Genomic DNA, 12,488 nt, shown 5'->3' with positions numbered 1-12,488 from the left:
GAGACAGAGACAGAGACAGACAAAGAGAGAGAGACAGAGACAAGAGAGGAGTGAGACAGAGGGAAGAGAGGAGAGAGAGTTAAAATGTAACCGGAGTTGGGCACTGGTGACTCATGCCTGTAATCTGAGCTTCTCAGGAAGCTGAGAACTGGAGGATCATGGTTCCAGGCCAGTATATTATATACAGGCCAGTATATTATATACAGGTCCTTGAGACCTGTATATAATAATCAGGTAGAAGCATAGGGCAAGTAGTAGTGTGTCCGCTGAAAAGCAAGCCAAGTAAGCTGGAGGCATTGAGTTCAGCCCTCTTGCTGACACCCCCCCAAATCCCCCAATCCCCCCAAAAGAGAAAAGAAAAACCGTGAGCAGCAGTGAGAGCCACACTGGTGGCTCTCAGTTCTCAGATGGCAGCTATGCATCTGAACAGCAGTGAGCTAGGCAGAGCTGGGCTTGGCCCTTCCGTTTAGAAAAGAAAGAAATCCTTTTTGAGTGGATTTCAATCTGTGTGTGGATAAAAAGGCCATAATAATAACAACATAATGATAACGAACAAGTTTTAAGCCATTTCAGTGTCAAGCACCTTGTGAATGTGCTTTGTCATTCTTCTCCCAACTACTGTGAAATGGAGTCTATTCTTAGCTTCATTTTACAGATGAGGAAACTCAGATTTAAGTGTCATTGGCAGATCAGCCAACCTGGCTAGCCAACATGCCTAGCTTTCTGACTTAGGCCTACACTAGAGCTCACATTAGCTGCAAAGGCAATGCCAGAGTGTAGTGGGACCAGGCAATGTCTGTGAACGTAAAGCAGCCCGGATGCCAGAAGGATGGCTCCTTGAGGTCGGACTCAAGCCAGAGATGAGTGATGAGTCATAGAGACGCTACCTAGGATTGTGGCTTCTGTGTGGCCCCGTTAGAAATGTTAATGTAACATTAGTGTGCCTCTTTCTTCGGGATGTTTTTCTTCCTCCTCCCTGCAGAGGTGAAGGCTGAGCTGGGTCCCCATTTTCCCATTGTCTACCCTTTTACCATTTATTATTCCCTACCCCTATTTTTATAGGTAAAGAAGAAGAGCGGGTTCCTTGATGACACAGGGGTCAAAGTGCTCAGGGTCGTGCATCACTCTATCCCATCCCACTCTACCCCTCATCTCCACTAACTAGCGCTGTTGACAGTAGCAAGTGTCAGGTGTTTTAAAGGCAAACCGCTGCTGCTCTTTCTGTTTTTTCTTTTCCTTTCTCCTTTTACTTCCCATTTGCTAGGCAGGTACTCTTTCTACCCGCCTTGTACCAAACTAGAGGTACAGTTATTTTTTTTAAAATACAATTGTAATGTTAATAAGGTGTTACACATAGGGCTTACCGTTCTATAAGTTATGTAATGAGTACATTTCTTCTTTTGGACAACATCACCCCCTCCCACATTATATAGTTCATTTTCCACATCGTGTATACTGAATGGCATGATTGCAGTTGTTCATCCTTCTTACTTTCTTTGCCCTTGCCTTGTCCCTTCTAAAAAAGGAAGAACCCCCCCCTCACAAAGTGAAAACATCACCACCAACAACAATAACAACAAAAAAGCCCATGCTTGTATTTCCTAGAATTTGTTTTGATAAATAGTTTTTTAAATGTTCAGAGAAGTTACACCTTTGGGTTCCTCCCCTCAGGGTATCCTCCTTTAGTTGGAGAGAGAGAGAGAGAGAGAGAGAGAGAGAGAGAGAGAGAGAGAGAGAGAGAGAGAGAGAGAGAGTGTGTGACTGTGAATGCCTAGTGTTATCATGCCCAGTTACATTTTAAATTATTTTTCACTTTTGAGAGAAAATGTGTTGTTTGTCTGAGCTTGGCTTACCTCATTTAGTATGATTTGTTCTAGGTCCGTCCATTTCCCTGCAGGTGACAATCTTACTCTTTCTTATGGATGAGTACAATTCTGTGGTTGTATATGTACCACATTTTATTGATCTGTTCATCTGTTGTAGGGCATCTGGGCTATTTCCATAACTTGGCTGTTGTGAAGAGTGCCACAATGAACATGGGTGGAGGCACAGTTTCTTAGTATGGGATCCATATTTTTCAAAGGCTCCTTCAGTGGCCTGTAGTTGAGTTATGAAATGACTGTAAATGTATGTGTACACTTGTCACTCTGAACAATTACCTCACTGTGAGGGGAACACTCCTCACTAGCCTATGGTTGGTTGGTCTGGATCCTTGGTTCTCAAAGTTGGTTCATGGATCAGCAACCTCAGTATCATTGGGGATTTGTTACAAAGCCATGAGCCATACCTGGACCCCTTAGAATTGTTGTCTTTATCAAGATATTCAGGTGATTTGAGCTTTAACATTTGAGACGCACTTGGGCTCATCATCTTCGTGCTGGGAAGAAGTTTAAAGAAAAGCCACATTTCCATACCGATGTCTTTAGATACTAGGGTGCCTCCAAGTGTGGTATTTCTCACTTTGTCCTCTAGTTAATTGGCATGCAGGTGATCATAAATGGAGTCAGGTCTTGATAAAGGGATTTTGTGACCTACATAGGTTAATAGACATCAGCTGTTAGCTTGGCCACATAGCCATAGCTCACCTAATCCTTTGAGGTCAAGAAAAAGTTGGAGGTGATAACATACTGATTTGTTAAGCAAATTGCATCTCCCACAGAGTGTTTCTCTTAGAAACTTACCATGAATTTTATGGAAATGATAGCTTCAGTTTCTCAGGTTATCTTGGAGAGATATTTATTGGTCCTTTTCTTCCTCTTATCTTTTGCCCAGAGTTGGCTCAGACTTCATTTGTATCGCAATTTTTGATGAATTATCAGTAGGACAATTTGGTCTTACATTTTCCCCAGAGAGTTGCCTGATCTCTTATCCTTACAGTTACTAAATGCAACAACCAGTGAGATGTGATTCTGCATTTTCTGGCTTCATATCTGGAAGGGGAAGGATAACTTCATTTTGGTGTGTATCGATCTGGCAGTTCCTTCAGTTAATGCTGAACTTTAACTCACGGTTGAACATTAACTATCTGTGGGTGAGGGTAAAAACTTAGAAGGACTGAATCTCAATTTAAGACCTGTGTATGGAACAAGTATAATATCACCACTAATACACACACAAACACATATACACACATTTGGCTCATATCACGTATTAAAACCCATCCTAAAGTACAGTATCTGTAGTCCTAAATTTACAACGTTTGCCGTGTTATGTGTGTGTTAATTTTGGTCCTCCTCTGGAATCTTGGGCACTGTATTGGCTAAATGAACATCTCCTCAGTAGTCTGAAGTTAGTGGAGGAAATATTCTCCCTTGTATCCCTAACCTTTAGCACGATGCTCAGGATATGGAGGAATAGTCAATGAATATTTGCTGAGTGACTAAGCAAATGAACCATTAGGGATCAATAATTATGCAGGCTCACCATGGAGCCCTCATTTATTGACATGTTGATGTTGATTGAAGCAGTTGTTATTTGTTGAGTGTTGACGTGAGACTTTACACTCTTAGGCTAAGGTCTCTTAATAATCTTAGGAAGAAGATTGCATTACTCTTTCCATTTTATAGGTGAGCGAACTGATAAAGTAACTTGGATCACATTGTTGGGCTGATGATAGTGGATCCTGGGATTGGACCTCTGACTTGCTGACTTTAAAGCTTGTGATTAAACACAAGCATTTAATTCTTTTCTGGTAAAGGCCCTGACCTGTAAAAGACCATACCATGGCAAGAAGGGAGGGGCATCACTTCTGTATAGTTCCTTTACATAATGATCAGCATATGCTGATTCCAAATGTTGGCTACCTGAGTGCCAACTAGTTCCTATTCCCTCCCTTCTGGGTGTTTCTCTTTCCCTACCTGCAGAAGTAAATGCTCAGATGGCTGAATATATTACTAGATATCCCATGATCCATCTTCAAATCTGGCTTTAGAAACAGTGACCTTAGACATCTCTCTCTTTGTTTTTGGAATAAATTGAGTCACCTTGCCATAATCTAAGGGTAGTGGCAAACTAATCTCCAAGCACTGGTCATAAACAAATATTGGGGGGAAAAATTCCTGTTTCCCTCCACACAGAACTAAAAACCTTGTTGGAACATTTTTTAATATCATCCTAAAAACTCAATGCACGGCTATCTTGCTTAATGGGAGTGTCACTGTGTGTCTTAATGTTTACTTGACAGCAATCATTGCTTGTGACAGCTTGTGCTTGCTGGTGGTTATTTAAAGGCTGTCTTGCCTTGGGTTTCTTCTCTCTACCACTGCTTTCGGCAGTATGCTTTTTTTCTTTCATCAGACCTGTCTTGCCAGAGTTTCTACCGTTTAAAAGTGACATTTCATTTGAAGCCCTGGAACGATCATTTCACTCTGTGGTTTACAGAGAACAGCGATGGATGGGTATTGTAAATAACTCAGGGACTTATTTTCCGATGGTCTTGGGCTGGGTGTGCCTCAAGCACATTCAGGGACAAACTTCACAGTGTTTTGTTTGTTCGTGGACCACTGCATAGGTGGGAGTATTATAAAATTCTTCGGCATCTAAGCGTGGAGTAGGAGGCTCAGTAGGGGAGCATCAGCCCCTTTGCAAACATGTCACCTGATTCTCTGTGTAGGGATAGAGCTGGAGGTATGTGGCTCCCAAGCCCTGCTCCTTGCCTTTGTACCTGACATCCCACAGGGCTGCAGCTCTAGCGCCAGCGGTTGTGAGAGCTCCAGAGTGGCTGTCCTAGCAGGAGAGCCAGACAGGTTATTTGTTAAATTATTACCCACGTTCAGCTGGTGGCCACTGGTGCCAGGCAGTGTGGTGTTGGGCAGGGTTAGAGGAGGCTGATTACATAGCCAGCAAAAGTGTATGTGTGTATGTGGCTGTGCTAACTGCCATTGTGCTTCACTGTCCAGACACCCACAGCTCTGTCTCTGTGGGACTTCAGAGAATAGAAGGAATGAGATGTCCAAGCCCAATGCATTGACTGTAATAGGATTTTCGGTAATAGGCCAGACAGAGTACCAGGAATGCTATGGCGGGACCTAGACTTTTAGCAAAAGTGCAGAAAATATTTTTTTTAAGAATTGAGGAGGACCCGGAACATAGTTAGATAATAGACTGATTGCTTAGCATGTGCAAGGCTCTAGGTGTTTTTTGTTTTTTTGTTTTCTGCCAGTCCAGAAGTCCAGAATCTTGAACTCTGGACTTGGGTGCGATCCCTGAGCTTCTTTTGCTCAAGGCTAGCACTCTACCACTTGAGCCACAGTTCCACTTCTGACTTTTTCTGTGATTAATTGGAGATAAGAGTCTCCTGCCAGACTTTTCTGCCTGGGCTGGCTTTGAACTGTGATCCTCAGATCTCAGCCTCCTGAATAGGTGTAAGCCACTGGCACCCTCCTGACAGGGCTTTAGGTTTGTCACCAGCACTCCAAGGGGGAAAAATAGTTGGGGAGAATCTGGCATATGTTTACTTTTTTTTTTTTTTTTTTTTTTGGCCAGTCCTGGGCCTTGGACTCAGGGCCTGAGCACTGTCCCTGGCTTCTTCCCGCTCAAGGCTAGCACTCTGCCACTTGAGCCACAGCGCCGCTTCTGGCCGTTTTCTGTATATGTGGTGCTGGGGAATCGAACCTAGGGCCTCGTGTATCCGAGGCAGGCACTCTTGCCACTAGGCTATATCCCCAGCCCTGGCATATGTTTACTTTTGAGGCTATTGCAGGCAAAGATGTAGACTGGCTCCTCCTATTGGACTAGTAAGTTAGTCAGTGTTTCCTGTATGAGAGGTCTGTACATCTAATTTCCCTACAACAAGCAGCCCCTTCCTTTTCCCTGGGAAGGGGCCTCAGCTCAGATGTATAGGTAGTGGTGAAAAATAATGTTCCATAGGGGCTTATCCCTGTGCCTCCAGTGGGTAGCTGTAAGGATTTAAATCCATTTGTATCTGGCACATAGTGAGTACTCTTATTACTAATCATAACTCTTATGGTTGCCTCTTCTGTCATTGAGCAAGGAGGGCTCATTGCTAAAGAGGGTGATGGGAAACTGTCTCAGAGAGGTCCCCTTCCATGCACAGCTGAAGGGGCTGGAGGACTCACTTATTGCCTGTCATGTTGGGGGTGAGCATAGTGACTTGAAATAGAGACTGAGAGGGAAGAGCCTAAGGGTTAGTCCCTCCTCACCACCCAGCCCAGGAGGAGCCCTTTTGAGTGGCCTCCCTAAAGACTCCCTGAAGCCATGTCAGCCCCTTTGATTTGATTACTTCCCTGCTTACAGGCCACCTGAAGTTCAAAAGGTTATTACTTTTCTATTGTACTAACTTCTTAGGATGATAAATTCTTTGCAGGACAATCAGGTCTTTTTTCTTTTAAGCTAAATTGGCAACACTGACTGAAGGATAACTCAAGAAATAGTGAGGAGCCTGTATTCTACAAGAACTAAAAAGGACTTTCTGTCCAGTGGAGATTCCAGAGCAGAGAGGAGGGAACGTTTCCTGAGCCAGAAAGTATCATTTATCCCTGTCCTTGATGGAGCCAGCGCTCCAAATAGTTTTAAAATCTGTTGGTGACTCTTACTTTTCTTCCTGCCAGTCTACTGGCCTGGGATTTGAGGAATTCTGCACATGGTATATGTAGTTATTTAGTTTCTGGTGGCTGGGGAGAGATGATGGGTAGTCAAAAGACCTGGGTTTTTGCAATTAACCCAAAGGAGCATTACCTCTATGCTTCATTTATAAAACTAGAACACTACTTCAGCTCAGAAGGATGTTAGTGAACAGCGAGACAATGTTGAATTTCGGGATAGAGTACGGGAATATGATACTTGCTCAAACTGCATTTCATAACAGACCAGTGAACCAGTCCTTCCTCTATGACTATTGAGGAATGAGTGCTGCTTCCTAGTCCAGATTTTCAGAGAACTGGAGGTTGGCAGTGTGACTGTCCTAACACAGTAAGGCTAGTGACCAACAAGCCGTTCGCATTATGAACTCAGTTCTCAATGACCACAATTCCCCAGTGTACAGTGGACATACCCATTTTGCAGAGCAGGAAATTAAAGTTGGAAAAGAACAGGCAGTTAATTCATGGTCACACAATGCCATTGTTCAGTTGCTGAATAGTTGTTCATTGAGTTTCCACTGTGTGCTGGGCCCCAGGGCTGTCCGGGCGAGCAAGCCAGACCCAGGTTACCAGTGGGATAGTCAGGACTACCCAGAATTGCCTGGGTCTGCACCATGACTTGTCCCCACACTAAGTGCTGGAAGGGAAGACCTGAGGCATGGCAATTCCTCATTATTGTGTTGTTGTATAGTTCCCAGGCTAAAGCCCAGCACAGTCTGCAGCCCTTTCTGCCTCCTTCTACCCAGACTCAGCTCCCTGCCCCCGCCCCATGCCTCTTGTTAATACAAATACCAGAATGTGAAAAAAAGTAAATACTTGATAAAAACTTGGCATAAATGTTAGGCATGTCCCTGCTTTTAAGAACAGAGGAGGCCGAAGCAGAAGCCCACTCTTTTCTCCATGACTCAGGCCTGTCATTATGTGCTTCATAAGGTAGCATATAATTTTGAGTCTGCATGTTTCAGCACACTTCTTCTCCCTAGGTGCCAGTTGTCACTTCACCCTGCTCACTGAGTTTGTCACCAAATGTCCCACTATCTTTGGGTTGGTTGTTCTAATCTACTGGGAGTAAACAGCTTCTGTTCCTGATTGGGCACTACTTGGGGGTTCTGAACTGAGGGCTTTCGCTTGCTAGGCGAGCAAGCACTCTACCACCTGAGCTATGCCTCCAACACTCTGTGTTCTATCTATCTATCTATCTATCTATCTATCTATCTATCTATCTATCTATCTATCTGTTATCTATCTATCTATCTATCTATCTATCTATCTATCTGTTATCTATCTATCTATCTATCTAGCTATCTATCTATCTGTTATCTATCTATCTATCTATCTATCTATCTATCTATCTATCTATCTATCTATCTATCTGCTAACATCTTGTGTTTTTGTTCCAGGGCCAGCCTTGGACCATGTTTCTTCTATCTATACCTCCCTTGTAGCTGGATAGTGTGAAGGCTTGCCTGGCCCTGGGAGCTTCTATGTGATGCTTATTTTCTGTGAAAAGCAGGAAGTTGCTGGGTGAGAGTTTAGGAATGAGAGTCAGTGGCTTTGTGCCAGCACTGCCTGCAATAGGTAACCCACACTGTAGCTTGTGGTGAGGTTCTGCAGTCATGATCTTGCTGAGGGATTGAGAACTCAGGTGCTGAAGTCCACTTGATATGAGCTGGTTTGGATTAAGAGAACTGACCAGGAATCACGGGGCTCAGTGTTCACCAAAAGCTCATCGATCACCTGTGTGACTAATAAGAAAACAGTTTAGAATTAATGTAGGGGTCCACTGGCATTACTACTCACTTCCTGGGTTACCTGAGTGTTGAAGCTGTTTTAGTTTTCAGTGCTCCAAAATAAGAAGGGAGGATAGGTGGTGATAGCTTCAAGCAAATACACGGCTCTTCATACAGAGCCTGGTACACGTAAGCCCTCAGTGCATGTCAGCTGTTGTTAGCCAGAGACTCCCTCAGCGCCCACGTATTGTTACTACCATTATTCTTTGAAATGTAGTCTACACTTCAGCCCTCCTTTTCCCATAACTGATTTCTTGGTCACTGTAATTGGTTTTTGGGTTGTCTTGGTCTATTGAAGACTAAAGTAGATCCAGTAGAACCATTTATTTTGGGAATAGTTGCATACTCTGTTCTGAAGTACAGGCTCTTTGCTTTGTAAGATAACATGCCAGGTACCCTCTTCAGGTTCTCCTTATCTGGTGCACAGCCAGGACCACCATGAGACCCCTTAGCAGATTGTATGAATTATCAGAAATACCTTGGAGGTGAAGTATTGGTTAAAAATGGAATGTGCTGTTCATTTTGACATTGGTGACATTTTCTTGTTGGAAAAAATGTTTTGAGGATTATTCCTGCTCTTTGTATGATTCCATTTTTATACATTTTTCTTACCACGGTCTTTCGTTGGTGGGTTGACAGTGTATGTACCATAAAATGAGTCATTGTGAATTAAGATGATTCACTCCATTTGTTTCATTTAAGTACGATATGACTAGGATCCTTCCCGGTCAGTTCTAAAATGGCTGAGAAAATGAAATAAGAAAGAAAAGCATTGAGAAGGAAAGTAACAAGTGCATTTTTTTTCTCAAGAGATTTTCTCTTCACATGGATTTGCTTACTTTTTCCTCATCATGAGTTATAACTAAAGTATGTGTCTTGTGGAGAATTTAAGAAGAAAGGTTTTATTTTCATGAGGCATCAACTATTTGTTGTCTGATTGAATCTGATGATTGTGGAGAGTTTGTTTGTGCAAGGACTTGGTCTGTGGGGGATTTTCCCTGGAATTTTGGGAGTTGTCAACTCCCTTGGAACTCTCAGGGAGAATTATCACCTGGTCATATGTGGAGTTGTCCAGATCTGGTCTTTGCTTCTCCCAGTAAGATATGGACCAGTGTGCTAGGTGATCTTGATAAACAACTGGTCCCTTTCCTCTTCTCCCTCTACTAGCCTGTCTCTGTCCTCATCCCAAAGCAATGGTAACAAATGCGTGTGGGTTTTATATACTTAGTGTTTCTGCATGTTCCTGACCCCAGCTGCTGGTATTCTTGGAAGGTGGCTGCTGTGTTTCAGAATCTACAGGTTAGGCATATGCTAATGTTGAGTCAAGGGATGGCTGGTGATGATAAGGAGAAGGAGGCTTCGAAGTTCCTGGGATCTTTTTGTTCTCCAGATTCCTGAGAGTTCAACTGAGTAGAAAGGAGAAAAAGGCCATATTCTATCTTCCTCCCCACAGAGGGCTCAGTTAGAATGATTTGGCTGAGTCATACCTCTGTCTCAAGCATGGCTACCGGTAGTATCTCATTCTCAAAGCCATCCCTCGGGTTGGATATGGTCCCCTTATGTATGGTTCACATAGGTTTCTTTGAAACTTTTGCCCGTAGGAATGAACATCAGCTTCCAGTGTGAGGCTATATTTTCCTCTACCCAAATCAACAGGACAGGATGCTTCTGTGGCTGGTCATTAGAACAACTCCCATCCTTGTTCACTTTTTAAGTCCACCTATATGCAGATGATAGAGTCTGAAATTATCCACTGTGATGGAGAGAGATACCCTGGGATCTAATTGCCACACAAGATTCACTCACACACAAACACACAGACAAATCATGTAGTTAATTGGCAGTATAGGATGTGTTGATTAGGAAGAATATGAAAAGGGAATGAATGATGAACTTCCATACCACTGTCCGCCAAGCAAGTAATGGTGAATCCAGAATGGGTGCCCAGCTTTGGTTGGTACTCTCCACTATCCTGTGCAGTTTGCCATTGTGGCTTAGTGTTTTCAATTTAGGACTCTAAAATATGGTTCGGTTCCCATAACTCAGGCAATGAGCAATTCAGAGTTATGATCTGCTGTTCACACTACATATAGGTAGGAAGTGGCAGGAGCAAGGTTCACTCTCAGAGATTCATGCTACTATAACTTGGAAAGGCCTAAAACGTGGATGTTTTTGACCTGATATGAATAAGAGGAAGGGACAGTTGGTATGAGGAAATATTAGTCCATGGTGAACTTTTTCAGGATTGTGTAAGTTAAGTCATTTCCCCAGAATGTTGGCCAAGTCTCAGAAACACAGCACGTGGGGATGTTACTCATGTTCAATAAATGTCAGACAGCATCCACAGATTTATGGGTTTGTAAATCCAAAGAAATAGTTATTAGGATTTTTTTTTGCAAGCTCAGAATTGCTAACATTTTTATTCTGAACACTTATAATAAATAGCTCATTTATAGCTCATTATTTGCAAATATAGTTTAAAGATCTGGCTGAGGAAAGTAAGGTAGTTTATTGTATCTTTTAATTAGTACAATTATGAATGGCTATGGCAATGATTAATTTTTTTGTGATAATAATGAGGTAGAAGGTAGGAAGAGAAGTAAGGAATTTTTATAACCCCAGATTTCCTTGTGTTCAGTTTCCACAGGTTTAGTATGTTTCTTAGAGAACGTTGTAGCATACATTCTGTTTTTCCAAGTTGTGATTCCTGAGTGAATACTTGACTTCAAAATTCATGATCTCATAAACTCAAATTCTTTACTTACTACAGCTGTGCAGGTGGGTTAAAAAAAACAACCCAGCCTTCAGAAAGTGTTACTGATAGTACCAGTTTTCATTGGAGCTAATTTGACCAGACTGGTGTGGTTTTGTGTTTTCCTTACCAGTTTCTGTGGAGACAGAGAAAGAAAGGAGGGGCAGATGGTAGGCAGGGAAGAGAGAGAGATAGAATGAATGTGTAGCAACTGGGAGTCAGGTCTACTTGCCATCATAAATGCTTTGGCCACTGTGATTAGTCACCCAGTCAAACTGCTCCATACTCCACCCCTCTCAGTTTGTGCCGTTTTCTTTGATACCCGATTCCACCTACATGCCTGCTCTCACATCTCCATAGCTACATCAAAATATGCATGAGAGGTTTATTTTTTCAGACAGGCAAATATGACATTGTAGATGTGCTCCTTTCATTACTCAGGCTTACAGAAAATGCTCTGAATACAAATTATAGTAGCACTTTCCATGCAGGGCGTTTGTGAGGGTTAAAGATGAAAAATTCTGTAAAATTCTTATCATGGTGCCTGATTCATACAGGTGTATGCCTGTCGTTATTCACTCTTGTGCTTTCTGTGATTTCCTGTTTTCTTCTCTCTACCTTGTTGAAACAGTTGTCTTGAGGGTCCCACAAATCATAAGAGCCAGGTGCAAATGGTCTGGGCTGAGCCATTCAGTGGCTCTGTACCTCGTGTTGCTTTTGGACACTAGAAACATTTCTTTTCTGGCCTTCATGGTGATGTGTTCTCTTGGTTTTCCTCCTATCTTTCTGGCCTCTTTATTTGTTCCTTTGCCTATGCATGCTGGTCTTTCTTTTTCTCCTTGTTGCCCAAAAAAGACAATCTCTGAGTTTCTATGTTCAGTTCACTTAAGTTTTCTTGCTATCTTATTTATTTCTGCGCTGGTATTTTTCTGGTCTGACTTCTGTCCTGGGATTCCTTGCATCCGTTTCCAAGTGCCTGCTTGCACCTCTGCCTCAATGTCTCCTGGCAGCTCAGACATACCATGTCTCCAATGCAAACCACTCTCCCCTTCCTCCTGCAAAGCACATCTTCTTCTTCTTTACATCCTTGGGTCTCTGAATGGTATAGCTCTTCTCTTACCACCTTGATGTACTTCAACCATATCTTTGCTGCCCCACCCCATTATCCATCCAGTTTGTAGCAGTTTCTCATGGAACAGACCTTGGTGATGCCTTGTGCACCTGCTCTCTTAGTACTGTAGCTGTTCCCACTCCCAGCACCCACATGGCCACATGGCTACTCACAATAGTTTCCATCAGTAGTTCTTACCTGTGTTTCTCCACTTAGGTCCAGATATACTGCTTCCT

At 42.8% G+C, this 12,488-nt stretch overlaps 1 protein-coding gene across 1 annotated transcript in view; it reads left to right on the top strand.

Moving 5' to 3' along the window:
* Positions 1-12,488, top strand: part of Arhgap26 (Rho GTPase activating protein 26) — a 395,353-nt gene that overhangs the window by 53,744 nt on the left and 329,121 nt on the right. The window lies entirely within an intron of this gene.

Source organism: Perognathus longimembris, chromosome 22 (assembly GCF_023159225.1).
Source record: "Perognathus longimembris pacificus isolate PPM17 chromosome 22, ASM2315922v1, whole genome shotgun sequence".
Lineage (NCBI taxonomy): Eukaryota > Metazoa > Chordata > Mammalia > Rodentia > Heteromyidae > Perognathus > Perognathus longimembris.
This window is presented reverse-complemented; position numbering and strand designations above follow the sequence as displayed.